Raw genomic sequence first — 23,467 nt, forward strand, 5'->3', positions numbered from 1 at the left:
CCTGCTGTGGATCCTTGCTTCACACACCACTGTCCACTCTCCTCAGCCTTTTCACCTTCTTGTCTTTAACCTTTTCCTCGGTAACCTTCCCACACCCCTTATGATTCTCAGATGATGTAGTGGCCAAGGGGAGTCACCTTTGTAGTCCATATAGTCCTGGAGAATATCCAACATCTGGGTCATCTGAGAGAAGAGTAAGATGCGATGGCCCCTGGCAAGAAGAAGAAAAGGAGAAACTGCCAACTCTAGTAGTGTTTAGGGGGAGTGACCCTCAGGCAAAATCTACCAAAGAGGACAACTTTACACATAAGGGAAATGCTAAAGTAAAAATATCAATGTCCTGTAACTTTCTCAGAAACACTGAATACTTTATACAAGAAAACAAAGTGCCTCCACATGTAGCGGCATCCCTCAGAGCAGTCCCAGGGCACCTGTCAATTCACCAGGGAGTGTGGAAGCCCTGGCGTAACCAAGGAGCCTCTTTCTGGAATATTACACTTCACTCAATGAAAACAGAAGTTTCATTTCAATAGAAAAATAAATACACATGTGAAGAGTAAAGGCAAAGTTCAAATATGTGTGCACCCGTTCCCCAAGATCCTGAAGAGCTACGGAAGGCTATCTACTGCTATTCCCACTTGGTGGTACAAGTCATTACCATCTAGAAAAGTCGAGAAGCATGTTAGAGAAGCAATCCCCCATGGTACACAAGAAACTTACATATAGAGAGTGAAGAAAGGAAAGGAAAATTCAAAATAATGTAAAAGGAACAAAGTCAAGGTGACTGCCCTTCTTATCAGACATTGTTTTAAATTTGCCTGAACAAATAAGGACAATGCTGTTAAAACAACATTCTTTTTAAGAAACTAAACTTACCTTAAGGCTGCCAGGAGAGTAAGACCAAGAGTTGGGGAGAACATTGGCCAGACTCTAGCCCCAAATTGTTGGGAAAAGCACTGAGTTTGAAGGTGAGTACCTCAATTCTTATCTCTCTCTGCCACTTATTACCTATATGACATTGGGCATGACCTTTCGAGGTCATTAAAAACTTGGACGAAAGGTATCTATAGGTTCTTCTCCATCTCTAACACACACACTTATGGTAGATACGTCAAAGGCCATAAAATACAGTAAGACGTGTAATTATAATTTTTAACAATTTTTTATATTTACGTGTTAGTCATAGTTGAACACAATACCTTTATTTTATTTTTTTCAATTTCTTTAGTTGTAGATGGACACAATAACTTTGTTTTATTTATTTATATTCTTGTATGTGGTGCTGAAGATCTAATCTTCTGCCTCACCGTGAGGCGAGTGCTTAGTCACTGAGCTATTTATTTATTTTTGTGTGGTGCTGAGGATTGGACCCAGGGCCTCGCATGTGCTAGCTAGGCAAGCATTCGACCACTGAGCCACAATGCCAGCCCCAAGACATGCAATTATTTAATTTGCAAAAGACTGGGCAATTTTGAAAAATCTGAAGTTTTAGATTAGTTCAGGCCACACCTGGGGCATTCATCCTAAAGGCACAATTCTGAAATTCTTGAGTCTCTGGTCTTTTCCTAGACTCCCCCTTTCCTGTGGTGATGAAGATGTACATGCTGGATACCAGGCTGTCTAACACTAACCAAATGTCATCTTCTGATACCCAACTTGCATTTCTGGGAAAGAGTATTCCCCAACTACGCCTTGAGTTTAAATCAAATCCCAAAGATTAACAAGACCCAATGTTTACTCAACCTTTATTATGTGTCAGTTCAACTCAAGGAAGCAGCAGGCAATTTTAATAGAAATGCTCCAGGAGTGCTCTCTACCACTGAGCTATGTCTAAACCTACTTATTATTATTTTGAGACAGGGACTGGCTAAATTGCTGAGGCTGGCCTCACACTTGGTGATCATTTTGCCTCATCCTTCAGAGTCAACTGGGACTACAGGTGTGAGTCACCTTGCTGTCTTACTTTTAGATGGAACCAGGGCCTCCTTAGTGTGTCTGTTCCACCACACAGCTATATCTCTAGACAGCCTGATTATGTTAACTTTTTTTCATTTAATTAAGATGTTTTCTGCCAGATTTCTCTGCTCTGTTTTTCTATATAATCGACATTCTATGGAAAGACACATTAAAACTATCTTATTCTTCAAAAAAGAAATGCTCAATGTTGACTCGTCCTTGTGGATGCAACCAACATAGTTGGACCGATGAGGTGAACACACACTGATCAACAAGGTAGCAGAGTAAGGAAGGGCTTGCCAAGTCCTGGACTGGGATCCTAAATGCTGTAGGAATTCAGGAAAGAAAGGATAAAGGTGGAGGAGTAGGGTTGGATGAGATGGAATGGGGGGTGGGTGTACAGTTGCAGAGAAAGTAGGCCTTGAATTCCAGGCTTCTAAAAAAAAGGGAACTTGAATCAGTCTCAAGAATCAGTAAGTTCCTCATTATTCAGGTTTGAACCAGTCACTCCCTAGAGCAGTACATGTCAACCTATTCCAACCTGGAATGCAGGAATGCCAGCAGCTTATCCAGCAGGTGAAATTTCCCTGCTAGCCTCAATCAGGTGGTCTCCAACTTCAAAAGGCTCTGGCTCCACACCTGGAAAGCAGAGAGCCCAATCCTAATTGTGTGCCCTGAGTCAGGGCAAAGTTCTTGAGTAGAAAACCCAATAGGTAGCCCACAGCAAGAGAGCCCAAGCTCTTTCTAATGCAGTAGGCCCTTCAGTCTCACCTATTCAAGGCATTTTGTAATTATTTGCTTAATACCACCTGCAGAGCCTGGCACATCCAAAAAGTCTAATAAATATTTATCTAAGAAACAAACTCACTCTTTAGGAAACTGAGGGAAAGGAAGATGCCAGAGATCAAGAAGATCCACAAAGGAAATTCTAAGGCTCTCACTCTAGATAAGGAATCAAGAAATAGGCTTAGGTGTGTATAAAAGCGATTCTCAAGATACAGGCAGCAGTCAGAATATTATGGAAGATGTCCTTCAAAATCTATGTTCCTAATGCCCCTCCTCCCTTAAAAAAAAGTTCTAATGTGCACTTGATTAAAGTTCTGTTAAACTTTTAAACAGCTCATAATGGTACTTGGCAAAGACTCCTTAAAACAAGTACAGCATGTAAGTGACATCGCGTTGTATTACATGAGTATTCACTAGGGTTACTAAATGCAATCTATCTGAGGAGTCAAAAATGTTATGACCTACATGGGGGAATTAACAGGAGTATCTCGGTAAACACATTCATTCAAAGAGTTAGAGAAGCCAGAGTTATTTATAGTATCAGGCCTCAATGCTACAAGCAAGCAGCAAGATTTACACTGACACAATGTCTGTTCATAAACTTTGCAATATATCTGAGTCAAGATATCAAAATTTCTAGATGTTTCTGGATAGTAAGCCATGGACAGTCCAATATAAAAAGGGATTCTGTAAATTTTTGAGAAACAGGGCTGGGAATGTGGGTCACCAGCAGAACGTTTGCCTAGCATGCATGAAGCCCTGGGTCAATCCCCAGCATTTCCAAAAGAAAAAGGAAAAACACTGAGAAACAGATAAGAACACGGAGGAGAAGAGACTAATGAAGGAAGAAAAACAGCGACAACAGATATCAGGCCAAGCAAGGTCAACCTCTGAGCTGACATAACAAGAACTTACACCAGCAGAATTAAGTAATGTGGAAAAGTCACATCCTATGCATGTGTATTATTTTAAATATAGAGTACCAACTCTTGGGAAGGACTCATAATCAAGGGTCCCTAAAAAGAAGGCAAAGAGGACAGCAGAGATAGAGGATGCCCTACCAGGCAGGGGATAACAATATTTGAAACTAATAAAAATGATTATATCTTCAGTAAAAACTCTAAACACTGCAACTTTTAGGCCAATAAATATTAAATACATAATCCATGTCTAAGATTTTCCTCTAAATTTAAGTGATTTATTATAGGATGAGGACCAAATTTTGATTATCTCAGAAATTAACAAGTGTGGTCTCATGAATGAGCAAACTTTCAGGTCAACAAGGAGAAGGTACTTCACATTTCATTGGCTTCTCAGAAACAAGGGCAGCTCCAGGCCACAATGATCTTTCTCATCTACTTTGCCAAATGATACAAGAGATCAAGAGAAGGGAATGCAATCAAGTGTATAATACTAAAAATACAACAGATGAGAGACTGAAGGCAATATGCTGTAAGAAATTGGTCTCTTCATGACTCCATGTGAACGGTAAGTTTCTAAATAGGTAAATTGGGGGAGGCGTAAGGTATATCCAATGCATCTGCAACTGCAGACAGGAGTATAAGATCTTTATTTGTAAAAAAAAAAAAAAAAAAAAAAAAAAAAGAGAAAAATTAAAAGCACTCAAAAGAGAGTTGAAACATCTCCAAAAATAAAATGCATTTTATTGGGGTAGGGTCTGACTCATTTGATAACAAGAGAAAGGAATAGTAATTAGCCATATTAAATACTACTTTTGTCATTGCCCTCCAAAACAGGTTTATTTAGCTCTGCAGAAGTCTGACTACAAAAGTTTTAATTTATGAGATGGACATCATTATCCGAAGTACTCGTATGATGACACGAATGGTGTGACTCTACTTTGTGTACAACCAGAGATAGGAACAACTGTGCTCTATATGGGTAATGTGAATTGTAATGCATTCTGCTGTCATATATTACAAATTAGAACAAATAATAATAATCATAATGTTTCCATTTAGTTGGCTCTGTATAGACTAGTCTAAGTGGTTTTAAAGGGGAGTTAGAGGGGAGAAGGAATGGTGGACAGATGGATATAGGATTTCTGAGCCAGGAAACCCACTCTGCATGATACTATAAGGTGGAAACATGCCATCGCCTGTTGTTCCAACTCACAGGACACGCAACAGCGAGTGAATCCAGCATTACGGACTCTGGTGACACTGAGGTGCCAACGTAGGTTCATTAGTTTTAACATCTCTCTTCAGGGAGAGGCTGAGAATGGGGGAAGCTAGGCTTGTAAAGGGGCAGGGGATATATGGGAACTCTCTGTACCTTCTATTCAATTTTGTTGTAAACCTAACTTACTCTAAAAAATAAAGTCTATTAAAAAAGGAAGGGGTGTGTGTAAAAACGAAGACTATCCTTTGAGTTTACCTCTGAGAGTGTCTTATGCAGCAGAGAGCTTTGGCTTTTCAATATGTGGGCTTCATCCACAACAAGAAAACTCCAGGAGAAGCTATGAGAGAAAATACAAACTTTCAGTTTCGTGTAGCTCAAACATATTTCACAACCACATCTTACTATACAATTATGACGTGTTAGAAAGACTAACAGCCCACTCTGTTAGAAGCATACCTGGCATCCTGACCTTCCTATCTTGAAAGGTTACTACCATGTGCTTTGTTTTCCCCTCAGATGAGAAAGATCTATGCAGAAAGGAGCCAGAGACAGAAATGAAAGGATACATTTATCATATTGTACTATGTACCAGACATTGCGCTTGTGGCTTTATGTGCAATTTAATCCAAAGAATAAGACAAGTAACCATAATTGTGCCAACAAGGACACTAAAACTCTGAAAGGCTAGGTAACTAGGTCAAGATCATAAGGGCAGAGCAGATATTCAAACCCATAAGAAAAATCAAGAGACAGTGATGTCACAGCTAAAGGAGTAGGACTTTAAAATGGGAGAGTGGTGAACAGGATCACGGAGATGTCCACGATGATGTAGCCACTGGACTTGTTAACGTGGAGGTCACTGGAGGCTGCTGCCACAGGATGTTTATAGTATAATATGTCATGAGAGCAATTTCTCAAGAAGTTTCAGTCCTAGAATCATATTTTTAACAGATGCTACTGGTGGAAAGCTGTTAAAAAATCCAAAATATGGAAAAAGATTGGATGATATTCTAGATGCATTAACTTAAAATAGCAAAAAACGAAAATAAACTATCTAATAATAGGTGATAAAATGATAAATAGTAGCTGCAAAATACAATAATGAAAAAGGTATAAATATTGAATATCCTTTTAAAAATGTGAAAATCATGCAAAAGATAATAAAGTGGGCGTTTTAAGACTTTTAAGTTTTTAATTTTATTGGTAAACATTATGGAATCCCACTGCATTATTTTTGCACTTGTAAAACTAAGTGTGTCAAACAAAAAAGTGGGTAAGGAAGGATAATACTTGAAAAATTAAAACAAACGTCTGTGTAAAGGCTGGCCTACAAAAAGGAAGCCTTCTTTCCAATACCACGACAGACACTACAGACATACAGGAAGATAATCAGAAATGATGTTGAAAACTTGTACTCCAATAAAATAGAAAACCTCAAAGGCATCAACAAATTTCTAGAGTCATATGATTTGCCTAAATTGAGTCAGGATGAAATACACAATTTAAACAGATCAATTTCAAATGATGATGGGCTGGAGATGTGGCTCAAGTGGTATCGCGCTCGCCTGGCTTGCATGTGGCCCGGGTTCGATCCTCAGCACCATATACAAACAAAGATGTTGTGTCTGCCGAGAACTGAAAAATATTAAAATTCTCTCCCTCTCTCTTTAAAAAAAAATTTTCAAATGACGAAATAGAAGATACTATCAGAAGTCTACCAACCAAGAAAAGCCAAGGACTGGATGGATACACAGCCAAGTTCTACAAGACCTTTAAAGAAGAACTAATACCAATACTCTTAATTTATTTCAGGAAACAGAAAAAGAGGGAGCACTTCCAAACTCATTTTATGAGGCCAATATCACCCTGATTCCAAAACCAAGCAAAGACATATCAAAAAAAGAAAACTTCAGACGAGTATCTCTAATGAACAAGATACAAAAATTCTCATAAAATTCTGGCAAATGGAATACAAAAACATCAAAAAGATTGTGCACCATGATCAAGTGGGATTCATCCCAGGGATGCAAGGTTGGTTCAACATAACAGAAATCAATAAATGTAAGTCATCACATCAATAGACTTAAAGATAAGAATCATATGATCATCTCAATAGGTGCAGAAAAAGCATATGACAAAATACAGCACTCCTTCATGTTCAAAACACTAGAAAAACTAAAGATAACAGGAACATATCTCAAAATCATAAAGGCTCTCTACGCTAAGCCCCAGGCCAACATCATTCTAAATGAAGAAAAATTGAAGGCATTCCCTCTAAAAGCTGGAACAAGACAGGGATGCCCCCTTTTACCACTTCTATTTAACACAGTACATGAAACACTGGCCAGAGCAATTAGACGAAAAAAAACAAAAGGGATACATATAGGAAAACAACTCAAATTGGCATTATTTGATGATGATACGATTCAACACCTAGAAGACCCTAAAAGTTCCACCAAAAAACTTCCAGAACTAGTAAATAAATGAATGTAGCAGGATACAAAATCAACACCCATAAGTCAAAAGCATTTCTGTATATCAGTGACAAAGCCTCTGGAAAGAAATGAGAAAAACTATCTCATTCACAATAACCTCAAAACCTGAACAACAAAAATAAAACAAAAGCAAAACAAAACAAAAACCCCAGAACACACACAAAAAAACTTGGGAATCCACTTAAGGAAAGAGGTAAAAGATCTGTATAAAGAAAATTATAGAACCCTAAAGAAAGAAATCAAAGAAAGCCTTAGAAGATGGAAAGATCTACCTTACTCTAGGATAGGCAGAATTAATATTTTATCAAAATGACCATACTACCAAAATCAGTATACAGATTTAATGCAATTCCAATCAAAATCCCAATGGCATTCCTCATAGAAACAAAAAAGCAATCATGAAATTCATCTGCTAAGATAAGAGACCCAGAATAGCTAAAGCAATCCTTAGCAGGAAGAGTGAAGCAGGGGGCATCACTATACCAGACCTTAAACTATACTACAGAGCAATAGTAACAAAACAACATGGTATTGGCACCAAAACAGACTGGTAGACCAGAATAGAGGGCACAGAGACTAAGCCACAAAATTGCAATTATCTGATATTAGACAAAGGTGCCAAAAACACAAACTGGAGAAAAGATAAACTCTTCAACAAATGGTGCTGGTAAAACTGAAAATCCACGTGCAAAATGAAATAAACCCCTATCTCTCACCGTGCACAAAACTCGAGTCAAAATGGATCAAGGACCTGGGAATAAAACCAGAGACCCTGATCTAATAGAAGAAAAAGTAGGCCCTAACTTCCTTAATAAGACTCCTTTGGTGCCAGAATTAAAATCAAGAATCAATAAATGGGGCAGATTCAAACTAAAAAGTTTCTTCTCAGCAAAAGAAACAATTTGTGAGAGTGTACATCTTGGGAGCAAATCTTTACCCCTCACATATTAGACAGAGCACTAATCCTTAGGGTATATAAAGAACTCAAAAAGCTAAACACTAAAATAAATAAATAGATAACCAACCCAATCAATAAATAGGCCAAGGAACTGAACAGACACTTCTCAGAAGATGATATACAATCAGTCAACAAATATATGAAAAAAATGTTCATCATCGCTAGCAATTAGAGACATAAAAACCAAAAGTACTCTAAGATTTCATCTCACTCCAATCAGAATGGCAGCTATTATGGATACAAACAACAATAAGTGCTGGCGAGGATGTGGGGGAAAAGGTACACTGCTGGTGGGACTGCAATTGGTGTAGCCAATATGGAAAGCAGTATGGAGATTCCTTGGAAAGCTGGGAATGGAACTACCATCCGACCCAGCTATCCCACACCTCAGTCTATACTCAAAGGACTTAAAAACAGCATACTACAGGAACACAGCCACATCAATGTTTATAGCAGCACAATTCACAATAAACTGTGGAGCCAACCTAGATGTCCTTCAGTAGATGAATGGATTAAAAAATATGGCAAACATACACAATGAAATATTACTCAGCAATAAAAGAGAATAAAATCATGGCATTTGCAGATAAATGGATGGAGCTGGAGAATAATGCTAAGTGAAGTTAGCCAATCCCAAAAATCCAAATGCTGAATGTTTTCTTTGATATAAGGAGGCTGATTCTTAGTGGGGTAGGAAGGGAGAGCATTGGAGGAATAGACGAACTCTAGATAGGGCAGAGGGATGGGAGGGGAAGGGAGGGGGCATGGGGTTAGAAATGATGATAGAATGTGATGAACACTATTATCCAAAGTACACATATGAAGACATGAATGGTGTGAATATACTGTGTAAACAACCAGAGATATGAAAAAAAAACATGCTCTATATATGTTATATAAATTGCAATGCATTCTGCTGTCATATATAAATAAAAAAACTAATATAAAGAAAGATAATTAACCCATAATGAATGTGTTGGTCAGCTTTCTGCTACTGTGACAAGTAGCTGAGATAATGAGTTTATAAAGAGAAAAGTTTTACTCTGGCTCACAAATTTGGAGGGTCAGTCCACCATCAGCTGGCCCCCTTGCTGTTAAGCACATCATGGCAGAAGGGCATGGCAGAGGAAGCCAGCTATCTCAAGGCTGGGACATAGAGAGCAAAGAAGAGGAAGAGGCTGGATCCCTGCTACCCATTCCAAGGACACACCCTCAATGAATGACCAGAAGACATCCCATGAGGGCTCACCTTTCAAAGGTTCCACACACTTTCACCAGTTTCATGCTGGGGACCAAGACTTTAACATATGAGCCTTTGGGAGATATATAGGATCCAAACTATAGCAGTGAATCTCAGTAAGTACTAGATGTTAATAATATCATCTTCTTCCTCACTTTTACTCAACTCTTTTTTAAGCATCTCTCATTTTTCCCTCTTATTTAAATCATTTAATAAATAAGTTTGCACAGTTCTTGTATCCCACAAGCAGTGTAAGAGGAATTTTTGATGGAAGGAATTAAATGTGGGAAATATGATCACAGAGGCTCACAGTATAGGCGGTGGGCAGGTTAATAAGCACACTGGCACTCTACCTACTGGTGAGTACATGCCACCCTTTGCCTTTGTTTCTGTATGTCTGCATCTGCTACAAGACTACACACCCCTGAAAGTCAAGGTCAATGTCTTAATCTTCTCTATCCCTATGGCCTCATCTGGATCAATAACTATTCAATAAATATTTGCAGAAAAACAACAACAAAGGAAGCCTTCCTCCTTAGGCTACAGAGAAAATTGAGAGGAAGAGAGCCAGAGACAGACACTCAGCTAACGAGAGTGGAGTAGGAGAAGACTGAACTGGGGATCCAAAGAGAGGGCAGGAAGTGCAAGGAGAGCACTGGGCAGAATAAGCAGGGAATATATTTAGGATTATAAGGAGACAGGGTCCCCATGAGGTTGGACGGTGGTTATGACATAGGTGGTGAGCGTCCATAATATAGTTCCACTCAAAACAGACTAGGTCTGATTCCTTTGGAAGGACTAGACACAGATATGTATATACACAAACATCTAAAAATGCTTATTTAACGCAAAAGACTAAGTGAAGTGGATTTTGGTTCAATGAGTGAAAGTGGATGGAATCACTCATCAAAGGAAATTAAAGACTGTTTCCCAGAAACGAAAGTAGAGGGAATTCCAACACAAGAATGGAGAGTCCAACAAGGGAACTCCTGATCATCTCGATCCAAGATTTCACAAGCCTACTGCCTGTTGTCCAAAAGATTTCAATATTTCATGGTGATAACAACAACTTAAAAATGGCCTTCATAAACCTCTTGAGTGCAGATTTTATCACATTGCCTATTTTCAGAATGTAAAATATAGCAATGGAGAAATATAACATTAACAAACATACTAAAAGAAACAACTATGTTGTTGGGATTCTTGCTATGAGTCAATATTATAAATGTCCCTTTATTACTAAGGCTCTTAAATCCACCCAGAAATGCATTCAGACCAGACTGAAATATAAAAATGTGTTTCTGCTGAATAAGGTGACATTTCAGTGCTTCTACATACTTAGAGAAGCTTCTCTTAAAAACACGGTCCAGGGACTGGGGCTGTGGCTCATCAGTAGAGCACTCGCCTAGCATGTGCGAGGCCCTGGGTTTGATCCTCAACACTACATAAAACTAAATAAATAAAATAAAGGTATTGTGTCCAAATACAACTAAAAAAAATAAACATAAAAAAAAGAGGCCCAAAGCACCAAGTGCTGGGTTTGAATGTCTGCTCTGCCTTACTTGGATTCTTAATCTCTTAATATCCTTTTTTGTAAAATGTGAATAATAATCCCTGCCTACTAGGATTTTCATGAAACCAAAATGGGACAATTTACATAAAGTACCCAAGAACATTTATGTCCCAATCTTATTACCTTCTGAGACCAGCCAGATAGTACCGTGTTTCATGAATATCTTTGTACTCCTCATCCCTCTACTGTACAGACCATGGGGCAGCTCTATGATTTACTTTCCTGGTTATTACCAGTAACTCCCTTTCCATGGAGAGACTTCAAAACAAGACAAGTTGGATATTAAGAAGACAAAAAGAGCTGGGGTAAGGACTGAGTGGTAGAGCAGTTGGGAGGCCCTCAGCTCAATGCCCAGAACCATAAAATGAAATGACATGAAATAACGTGACACGACATAAAAATAATAAAGTAAAAAGAAAGAAAAAGAGGGAACACATCATATGCTCATTTAAATGTAAATTAAGTAAAACAAAATACTGGATGGAATCATAAAATCTTGGGCCCAGTCTTCAAAATAAGAGTAAAACAGAAACTCATTTACAACAATCTGGATGAGGAAAAAGTATTTAAAATATTGATAAGGCCCTTTGAGAACAAAACCTTCTGAGTATGAAAGATGCACACAGGGCACGATGGGGCACACCTACAATGACAACTACTTGGAAAGCTGGAGGATTGCAAATTTGAGTCCCATCCCAACGACCTGGTGAGACTATCTCAAAATAAACAATGAAAAGGGCTGGGCATGCAGCTCAGTGGTAAATGACCCTGAGTTCAATCCCCAGTACCAAGACATAGTTAAATGGACAAATTACAAGTATACTTCAAACTTCTTTTCCAAATAGTCAGTTCTATAGCACTGACTGCTACCTGGTAATTGCCAGGAAAAGGCTCCTATACTACAGTAAGATGTCAAGCAACAGTCCTCACAGGTGTCTGTGCAGTTACAGTGTAAAGAATCCAGTGTCCAGGCTGGATGCAGTGCCCCACCTGTGATCCTGGAGACTCTGGGAGCTGAGGCGGGAGGATCACAAATTCAAGGCCTTCCTTGGAAACTTAGAAAGACCCTGTCTCAAAATTCAAAAAAAATAATAAATAAAAAGGACTGGAGATGTTGCTCAGTGGTAGAGTACTCCTGGGTTCAATCCCCAGTACCAAAATAAAACCAAAAAACAACAATAAAAATCTGCTAGTAATAAAAATCTCTAGTAATCTGCTAAACACCAAACATGTAGATTTAATATCAGTTGTCACAATAGTCATCCAAAGTAAGAAAGGTAACTACCCCCAGTTTACAGATGAGGACACTGAAGTTGATGGAAATTAAGAAACCAACCCAATAACACATAGCTAATGAGTAGAGGTTAGATCACAGAATTCCCACCATGCCTGCCTATACATCAACAGGACCCAAAGACGACAGACCAGACATATCAGGAAAGAGGCCAAGTATCAAAAAGTGTAAGACAAGACAAGACTTCCACAAATTCAGCACAGTTTCTGACAGGGTACAGTATATTCACGATTTTAGGAACGGTGCATCTTTCAAGCAAATCTGAAAAATTAAGGAAGACACATTAAAAAGACTGGTATTGCTGGGCATGGTGGCCCACACCTGAATCCCAGCAGCTTCTGGAGACTCAGGCAGGAAGGCGGCAGGCGCAAAGCCAGCCTCAGCAACTTACTGAGACTCTGTCTTCAAAAATAAAAAAGGCTGAGGATTGGTTCAGTGGTTAAGTACCCTTAGGTTCAATCCTTGGTAACAAAAGAAAAAAAAGTTAGAATTAAAAAAATAAAGACTGGTATTGATAAATTCTGATTATTAATAATCTAGTTTCTTATTTCTTGTTAACTCTCTTAAACCAGAGGATCTAAGCCTTTAACTTGTTTACTAAGTTAAAAACTAAGCACAATTTCTAAGTAGCACTATCACACAAACAGACAGAAGTTATGGTTAAGTAGAAGGCCTTACAGTTGCCCAGTCTTACTCAGATAAGGATTTAAAACAAGACTGAAACTAGGCATCCTGCATTCCTATCCCCCGGTTATCAGACATGATGCCTCTGTACATGAAACCCTCTGCCCTGCTGCCTGCCTCCTCCTGTTCATCAACAAAGAGGCAGCTAAAGTGCCAATTTCTGGGAAGCTTTCCCCTTAATCCACAAGTAGAGAGGGAAATATGTCTAGCTACCTTGAAGCACAGTGATTCTGCACTTCGTTTGGTCACAGTCCCTCTTTGACAATGTGATGAAGGTGGATGTCCTCCTAGAAAAATGTGTGCTCTCAAAAAAAAGTCAATATAATTCAGTGGGTTCTACAACTTCTAAGAACCCAGGTTAGGAGAAACGAATGAATACCTCACAGGTGGTCAGCAGCACATGAAAACGTGACTTCTGTTTTAGGTCTTGCTGAAGATGGGCTCTTTCCTCCTTGTCCCCTGCATATGTTACACAAGAAAGACCTGGAGCAAATCTAAATCCAAGAAAAGAAGCAGATGACCCAAATGCCACAACTATGAGATGGTGTGTGCATGTCATGGACGGACTGCAGTGTGCAGACGCCATTCATTAGGTGCTGGTCACAGAACCGTACCTAGAATAATGGTTAGACCTCAGGGTAAGGTCTGTGTTAAGCAGGGAGAAGGATCAGGTCTAAGAGGGTCTCATGCTAACTAAAAATGCAATAATGTTTCTCACTTTAGTTACTTCCTATGTTACTATGAGAAGGACAGTTTCTCCTTTACATCAGCAAAATTTACTGAGAATAAGTACTAGCCTTTAAATTGTAGAAGGGTAACAGTAACACCCACTGGATCCTCCCCCATCAGACCTTGTGTCTTGCCTACACTGTTTCAGTTCAACCTTTCTGGAATAAAATCATTGAATATGACAAGATTTTGCTTCATGATCTTTTATCCATCATCTAGAAAAATATCTTCACATAAACAATACAAGTTCAGCTACATCTACTCTGTACCTTTCCATTTCTTCTTTCCAGTTGTTCAAAACAGACAGAGGACTGAGAATCAGAAATGGTCCTTCATCATTTAACCTTCCCATCAAGTAAATGAGGAGAGCAATCCTCTGAAACAAAGCAGGCAGTTTTGATCACCTTTCCAGGAGACACAACCATAAAGTTCCTACAACCATAGGCAGAGAACACTAACTGTTATACAAGATTTGCTTTATAAAGAAATTCCGTACAATCTTCCTCATATTAGGAAACTAGTACGTTCTTAGAAGTTCTTAGAATGACATCAGGTAAGCTCAGTGACTTTGCTAAGGAAATTGATGGTGTTCAATTACCTTAGGAGTTAACGAGCAATGAGGCTCAATATTTATGTAACTGAACCAAAAGGAAAAACGTCAGGAAAGAACAGAAATCAATGAAACCAATACACCTGTTGGAAAACAGCAGTAGTACTTTGAAAATATTAAGCCAGAAGTGCTAAGATCTGACAGCAAAGAGTACATGCACATCACGGCCTTGGCCCTTGGCTCGGCTGTTCTGATGAGAGTGCTTTGCTTCCTCCCCAACTTTCTCCCTCCTTCTATAATCATTTAGAGGGTGCCTTCTACTGGCTCAAGTTCTAAGCTCAAGTTATATGTGAACAAAACAGATACAACCTTTGGTCTTTCATAATGGGTGCATTATAATCATACTGTATAGCGGGATCCATATGCCATAGATGTACATGCATATATCTACAACACGCATTCAAATGCACAAAACAGACAATAATTCATTCTCACAAGAAGTATGAGTATGAAATGAAACTTTGCAAAGCCAAATGTGCATACTTCGGGACATGTTTGAGTACACTTATGTCTCTAAAGTTGCTCTCAACAAACAAAAACACGTGAAGAGCTTGCATCCCCAAATACTGTGCTATTTCTGAGGAAAAATATGCCCTAAGGATCAAATTCAAAATCCTGAGAAAACTATAGGCTCAAAAGTGTTCACATCAAAATTAATTTAAGTAACCCAAAAAAGGGGGAATTCATGATTCCTCATCAATAGGACGTTAAGCAAATTATAAATTCTCGATGGCATACTATGCAGCCAGTTGAATGATTTTGAATATAATAAAATGCAAAACTATAGTGCCAATGTTACATTAATGAATAGAAATCATATGGGCTAGATGTGCACTGTAACTTCAATGATGTAAAACATACCTTGCTGCTTATGGCTGTGGTTAGAATGCTGTGATGACAGAGTGGCAGTTCATTTTTTTTGACACAATCATATTAATCTTAAAAAGGAAATGATTTTCTCATTTAACTATCCCAGCCCAAAGTGTGCCCAGAGCATCCCTCTAATAAGTGGCTTAACTGGATTAAAACCATTCTGTTGAATGCTCCCTGGGGATGCAATTTAGAGAAAGTTTGTCTTTACTACCACAAATCAGAAGTGTCTACCAAATAAATTCAGAGTCACTAGTGAATTTTATCAAACATCTAAAATGGAAATGAGAACAATTTTACATAAGCTCTTGCTGAGAATTGAAGAGGAACACTTTTCAATATATTCTATGAGGCCAGCTTTACCCAAATACTAAAACCAGACAAAATTAGTATAAAAAAGAATATCACAAAACAATATCCTTCATAATGTAGATGCAAAATTTCTAAACATACTTTTACCAAAACAGACTTGGAGTTGGTACATTTTTAGAGAATTTAAAGTAGAGGTGGAAAGGCAAAGGACAAGTGGAATTTGCTGGCTCTCTGTGAAGTCAGTAGGACAATTTCAATGACTGAGACAAAGGAGATTATAGGGAGGATACCTCCAGGAAACTGATTTTTAGTTTCATAGTTCTCGTACAGGAATATACCAGGAACATATTTGTTTGCCCAAGAGAGAGAAGTGATGAATCTCAGGGGACCTTATATAAGTGGTCGCATTGTTTCTGAATAATGCCAAGATCGATGAGGTACATCTACCTAAGTAAAGGACGCTTCAACATATGATCAGAGTAGCCTATGTGCACCGCTGCTCCAGCTTAAAGTTTATATATATATATATATACACATATATATGGTTAGAGTCGGACGGGACAGTTGAACTTCTAAAAGGATTATGAGACCCTTGCTCATTCTCTCCAGTGACCACTGGTGAAACTTTCCTGGGATTGAAAAATTTTTATCTTCCTGATTTCTGATCAAGCTGCCTCTGACATATATCACGATTGTACCCGGATATCTTTTATATCCTTCAGATAAGTAAGTGATTAACCCAAGAGGTGTTATGACTGAATTTTCCATTAATCCAAGGCCATGTGTCAACCCAGGGCAGTATTTCTTATTATCCTGGCAGAAGCATCAATTTCAACACTCCACCATTGATCACTAGATCAATGACCGAGGGGGCCACATCTGATTCTCCCCTTTTAAGGTCAGAGAGTCTAAGTTTTATTTTGGAAAACATACGGTACTTCCTCCATATTTCTCTATCACTGTAGAAAAATGGGCAGCAGCCTGACCCCAACCCACCCCCACTGAGAAAGAGAGAGTAATATTAGAAGCAATACAGTTAACTTCATATAGTGTTACTAAGGAGCACAGTCAATTTAGTCCTTGGGCAAGTATACATGCTTTACACAGAGAAAAACCCTAAACCTGGGCCCATTAACTGCACTTGTAACTCAAGTAACTTTTCTCACAGACACATGTCAATGCTCATATAAAGGTAATGACATAATTAATAACTACCCCCACAACTAGAAAAATCAATCCCAAGGTTGTTATCTCTTAAAAGTTAAGCATTTCACATTCTAGTATATACATACATACACACACACATACACCCTCACACACACACATATATAACAGCACTTAAAGATGGTATTAAGCCAGGTGTGGTGGCACATGCCTATAATCCCATTGGCTCCGGAGGCTAAGGCAGGAGGATCATGAGTTCAAAGCCAACCTCAGCAATTTAGGGAGGCACTAAGCAACTAAGTGAGACACTGTCTTCAAATAAAATACAAAAAAAGGCTGGATGTATGGTAAAGTTTTTAAGTACACCTGAGTTCAATCTGGGGTACCCCCCCAAAAAAAAAGATGGAAATGAGTTGTGGGGAGGTGTTTCAGTGTAGGTAAACAGTGCTTCTTCCACAGTAACATACCTGGCAATTCTTACCAAGGCCCATCTCATCTCCCAGGATGCAGCCATTTTGACAGTGGAATCGCTGGGCTAGCCAGTTGACTTTCTCCAGTTGATAAGGGCGTAAATAAATTCCTAGAAATAAAAAATATAGCAAAACCAGAGAGCAGACATTTCAGCACATATGTGGGCTAAGCTCTAAGGCTTTGAATGAAGAACATGGCTTACATTCCCTTAATGTCAAACTTTATTGGCTATATCTTTTATTGGGACGTTCTATGTATACAAACATTAGCGGATTTCCAAATTTCTTTTTGGGCAGACTTGGGTTACCATTCAAAGCCCTGAAATAGCCTGTCACTGTTATATAATCTTCTTGATCGATGAGAACTCAGCCTGGGATCTGTTCTGTAATACCCAGTCTCAAGCCACTGTCCTTTCCTGGAAATAAGTATTCCTGGAAGTGATGCGACAAACAACACATGGACTGTTCATATGCTTGCTTAATGGCACTCATCTAAATCTGCCATTCCTGCTATATTGTCCCTTAAAGAAAAGGGGGACAGTAAAACACCATGATCCTGAATGCTCCCTTTCTGTTTATAAAAACCTAGCAAAATTAAGGGACCAATGAGATCAAGCCTAGGCTGGAAAGTCCAGATAAATATCATCTTGGAGGACACTGGCTTCTCTCTGCACACTGGGCACTAGGGCAAGTTAGTGTTATCTGTAAAAAGCTACTTTCTTGCATGTATGCTGGTCATACACACAAACTAAAGTTGACGTCACTGCTTCCTCAGTCTAATATGTAAGCCTCCTCCCTGAATGGGGCTGGGCAGAGAACTGAGGGCTCTGTGGAAAAGATACATGTCACTTGTTTGGCCAGAGCCACCAGGCAAAACACCAGGAGCAAGAGAGGTACTGCTTGGAGAAGCACCTTCAGGGACACAGGTGCTATCTGTTCAGTCTGTTGCCACAGAACTCTTCCTGGAGCCGTCATTGATCTGTTAGAAGCTTTCCCCGATAAACCATGTCTCCCATGCTGTCTCCAGCACCTTCTTTGGCCTCCCCACAACCTAGTACAACTGGGCTGTGGACTGCCCCTGCTAAAGGACAAAATGAAAACAGGACTACACTGTGCACCAACAGAGAAGCAGGGTTAAGAATGGAGATGCTGCTACATAAAGGGTGTTTAAAACTGAACAAGGATGGCAAGAGACTATCAATATTTACATTATATATATTTATATCTATAAAATAGTCAAAAGTAAAAGGTTGATGGGATGGGGTTGTAGCTCAGTGGAAGAGCACTTGCGTCACACATATGAGGTCCTGGGTTCGATCCTCATAAAATAATAAGTAAAAATAAAGATATATATTTTAAAAAGTAAAAGGTTGAAGTGGTGGATAAAGAGTGACCCTCAAAGAGTTCATGCACAGACCTCAGAATCAGTGAATGTTACCTTACTTGGCAAAAAGGAGTCCACAGCCATGACTAAGGTTGAGGGTCTGGAGATGGGGAGACCATACTGAGTTATCCTGGATTACCCAATCTAATCACTCACACCTTTAGAAAATAGACCCTTCACCAGATGTGATTAGGAGGAGGTGACTATCATGAGGCAGTCCAGGTACCCCCGCCCAAAAGACCCTGCCATGATTAACCTTCTCCTCTTGTGAGATCAGGATGCCTTGCAGTTTGAACCTTCCTCTTGTTCTAAATGATCTGTTGGCTCTCCAGAGTCAGGCCTCTGTCTAAAACTCCAGTCAATATCTGGGCTATGATATTCTACAGAAGCTTTGCAAGATATTATCATTGGGGAAACTGAGGAAGGTTCCATGGGATCTCTTTTTTTTTTAAACTGCAGGTGAATCTATAATTAGTTTAAAATAACATGTTTAATTAAAATGATATGAAACTATACAAAGATAACAGTATTTAATACTTAGAAGATGACTGCAAAAGGAAAAAAAATCATCCAAAAAGAAGTCAGAAAGAAAAGGATTTAATATAGGGAATCAGCTCACCATAAAATTTTTTGTTGGAAGGGCTGGAAAAGCAGCCCCTGGTTTAGCTTCCTGGTACAACTGCTGGATAACTATCAGAACTGGATCATTCAGGTGATATCTACCTCCAGGACCAGGAATCCAGGAACCGACGAAAAGCGTACGCTATTTCCCCAAATGTTTCACAAAGAACACACACTGCTGCTGGAATCAGGAAAAGAAGAATCTTGACCCACCCACAGTTTCCCTACATATCCATCTACTTTAACTAACATGAGGGCCAGTGGCCCACCCGCCCCCCTCCCCCCCCCCCCCCCCCCCGCGCTACCGTTCCCCGTCTTCCCACACCGCCTGGTGGTGGACGCCCTACTACTCCCCCCAAGGCTCCCTGCGACCCCCGCCTCCGCCCGCCCTCCTCACCCACCTCCTCACCCATTTCCGCGTCCCCCCGTCACTGCGGCAGACCAGCCTGCCCACAGGCCCCTCTCCACCCGCCCTCCACTCTGAGGGAAGCGGCACTGCGCCTCGTTTCCCGAGAGCCACGGAGCCCTAGAGGCAGGAGCGGGCCCAGCGCTCTCCACAGAGAAGCGCCGCACTCCGGGCGGGAACCTCGGGCGCCCCGCCCCCCCCCCCCCCCCCCCCGCGCCCGTCCTGCCGTTCCCTCGCCCGCTCCACCGACTGACGGCGGAGAAGGGGAGGCCGGCGAAGGTCGCTGCGGCTGCTTCCCGAGGGCAGGACAGGACCCGACTGACCGCTCAGAGCGGCGCGTGGCCCGAACGCTGCGGGAAGGACCAACCGTCGGCCAGCCACCTGCGGCGCGCGCAGGCTCCCAGAGTCAAGGGGGCGGTGCGTCTTCCCAGTCCATCCGCAGCGCCACCCGCACAGCCGGACCGCCTGGACCCGGGCTTCGCGCCCCACCGGGCAAGTTTCCTCGCCCACCGCCCGGCTACCCGGAAGTACCCCGGGCTGAGCTGCGCCCACCCACTACCGGCGGACGGGAAGCCCCGGCTAGTGGAAAGCTGGTGTGCACGAGGTGGCGCATCTGGGCGGCCCTTCTCCTGCAGCCCACTTACCTGCACCCACGTCCTCACCGCCTCGGGTCTGCCCTTCGCCTGGAAGGCTACGACGAAACCCGGCACGCTACCCTCCATCTGGCTGCGAGAGGCTCCGCCCCGCACGCCATGCGTGCGCCGCCTTTCCTGTGAGCCCCCCCCCCCCCCCCCCCCCCCCCCCCGCTACCGTTCCCCGTCTTCCCACACTGCCTGGTGGTGGATGCCCGACTACTCCCCCCACGGCTCCCTGCGACCCCCGCCTCCGCCCGCCCTCCTCACCAACCTCCACGTCCCCCGTCACTGCGGCATACCAGCCTGCCCACAGGCCCCTCTCCACCCGCCCTCCACTCTGAAGGAAGCGGCACTGCGCCTGTTTCCCGAGAGCCACGGAGCCCTAGAGGCAGGAGCGGGCCTAGCGCTCTCCATGGAGAAGCGCCACACTCCGGGCGGGAACCTCGGGCGCCCCGCGCCCCCCCCCCCCCCCCCCGCCCGTCCTGCCGTTCCCTCGCCCGCTCCACCGACTGACGGCGGAGAAGGGGAGGCCGGCGAAGGTCGCTGCGGCTGCTTCCCGAGGGCAGGACAGGACCCGACTGACGGCTCAGAGCGGCGCGTGGCCCGAACGCCGCGGGAAGGACCAACCGTCGGCCAGCCACCTGCGGCGCGCGCAGGCTCCCAGAGTCAAGGGGGCGGTGCGTCTTCCCAGTCCAACCGCAGCGCCACCCGCACAGCCGGACCGCCTGGACCCGGGCTTCGCGCCCCACCGGGCAAGTTTCCTCGCCCACCGCCCGGCTACCCGGAAGTACCCCGGGCTGAGCTGCGCCCACCCACTACCGGCGGACGGGAAGCCCCGGCTAGTGGAAAGCTGGTGTGCACGAGGTGGCGCATCTGGGCGGCCCTTCTCCTGCAGCCCACTTACCTGCACCCACGTCCTCACCGCCTCGGGTCTGCCCTTCGCCTGGAAGGCTACGACGAAACCCGGCACGCTACCCTCCATCTGGCTGCGAGAGGCTCCGCCCCGCACGCCGTGCGCCACCTTTCCTGTGAGTCCCCCCTCCCCCTCCCCCCCCCCCCCCCCCCCGCGCTACCGTTCCCCGTCTTCCCACACCGCCTGGTGGTGGATGCCCGACTACTCCCCCCAAGGCTCCCTGCGACCCCCGCCTCCGCCCGCCCTCCTCACCCACCTCCTCACCCACCTCCGCGTCCCCCCGTCACTGCGGCAGACCAGCCTGCCCACAGGCCCCTCTCCACCCGCCCTCCACTCTGAGGGAAGCGGCACTGCGCCTCGTTTCCCGAGAGCCACGGAGCCCTAGAGGCAGGAGCGGGCCCAGCGCTCTCCACGGAGAAGCGCTGCACTCCGGGCGGGAACCTCGGGCGCCCCCCCCCCCCCCCCCCCCCCCCCCGCGCCCGTCCTGCCGTGCCCTCGCCCGCTCCACCGACTGACGGCGGGGAAGGGGAGGCTGGCGAAGGTCGCTGCGGCTGCTTCCCGAGGGCAGGACAGGACCCGACTGACCGCTCAGAGCGGCGCGTGGCCCGAACGCCGCGGGAAGGACCAACCGTCGGCCAGCCACCTGCGGCGCGCGCAGGCTCCCAGAGTCAAGGGGGCGGTGCGTCTTCCCAGTCCAACCGCAGCGCCACCCGCACAGCCGGACCGCCTGGACCCGGGCTTCGCGCCCCACCGGGCAAGTTTCCTCGCCCACCGCCCGGCTACCCGGAAGTACCCCGGGCTGAGCTGCGCCCACCCACTACCGGCGGAGGGGAAGCCCCGGCTAGCGGAAAGCTGGTGTGCACGAGGTGGCGCATCTGGGCGGCCCTTCTCCTGCAGCCCACTTACCTGTCAGGCCGCACTGCCGTAAGTCCAGCTCCTGCACCCACATCCTCACCGCCTCGGGTCTGCCCTTCGCCTGGAAGGCTACCACGAAACCCAGCACGCTACCCTCCATCTGGCTGCGAGAGGCTCCGCCCTGCACGCCGTGCGTGCACCGCCTTTCCTGTGAGGCGCGGAGGACCCTGGGAGCTCCGCTCAGGGCTGTGGGAGCGCCGCGCAGCCGCCAGCGGACGCCCGCTGAGGGCGTCTATTGCAAGCTGCTGGAAGTCCGCATCCAGGTCAGTGTTGGAATTCTTGGCTGGAGCCCTGGGTGGCTACTCTGCTCTCAGGAGTCAGCTCAATTCTGTTGACTCTAGCGGTAAGTTGGGCGAGACTCTGAAGCCCCCTGATCTGTTCCCTGTTAGCTGTAAGCGAAAGCCTCCAAATGTTGCTGCCGCCAAGGGCATTTCAAGGACGCTATGAGAGTAGGTAGATTGCCCACTGGGTTAGCTTCAGGGTGACCAGCCTCAGTTCTGGGTGATCCCGTGATGTAGTTTACCACTAGCACAAATATTATCATAACCTCAAAGTCACTGCATTTACCCCCATACCTCCTAGGTGCTGCCCTAGGAGCTGATACATTGAGTCGCCTCCTCTGGACCTTTAGGAAACTCACGAGCGTTCCACTGTAGGTATGGCTCTTGGATCGAGGAGTATCAGGAATAGAGCAAAGACCCGACCAGCAGAAATACCGCCTGCTGGGTCCCAAGGTCATCCATCAGCAGCAAGGGGCATGGCTGGCTGGCGGTCCACGTTAACAGCACCAGCAGGACAGCTGCCATCAGACCCTTTGATCAGCTGTTTGGGGTGCAAGGCATCGGTAAGACAGACTCTGCCCAGAGTGGCCCACATCACTGCATGGCAGGGTCTCAGCGCTGCAGGGGTGGGACTATGTTTGTGCTGCTGACAGTGGCAGGTGGCTCAGTGGGAACACTGCTGCAGATTTGGGTTGCATGACTTTTGTGCTATGGGGACTGGCCCTGGATGTTGCAGGATGTCTGACCACATTCCCAGACACTGCTCAGGAGATGCTGTCAATACCCCTGTTGGAGATGAGGATCAGGCCCTAGTTTTCCTGGTGTTAAAGAGGAAACACCCCCAAGCTTAGAAAATGAGTTTTATTTAAGAAAGAGACAGGCACAGCTGAAGAGAAGGGACCCCAGAGCTGGGAGTCCAGGGAACTGGGCGTGTCTTGCTCTTTGACAGACCCCAGAACCCCCACTACCATCTCGGGCTCCTCCATGTAGGTGCCCAAGGGCAGGCGGGGACAGGAGCACAGGAGGAGT

At 43.9% G+C, this 23,467-nt stretch overlaps 1 pseudogene; it reads right to left on the reverse strand.

Annotated features, from left to right (window-relative positions):
• Window positions 1–22,963, reverse strand: part of LOC143640228 (chromodomain-helicase-DNA-binding protein 1-like) — a 38,328-nt pseudogene extending 15,365 nt beyond the window's left edge.
• Window positions 22,964–23,467: the final 504 nt, after the last annotated feature.

The sequence above is a fragment of the Callospermophilus lateralis genome, unplaced genomic scaffold, assembly GCF_048772815.1.
Source record: "Callospermophilus lateralis isolate mCalLat2 unplaced genomic scaffold, mCalLat2.hap1 Scaffold_139, whole genome shotgun sequence".
NCBI classification, from domain to species: Eukaryota; Metazoa; Chordata; class Mammalia; order Rodentia; family Sciuridae; genus Callospermophilus; species Callospermophilus lateralis.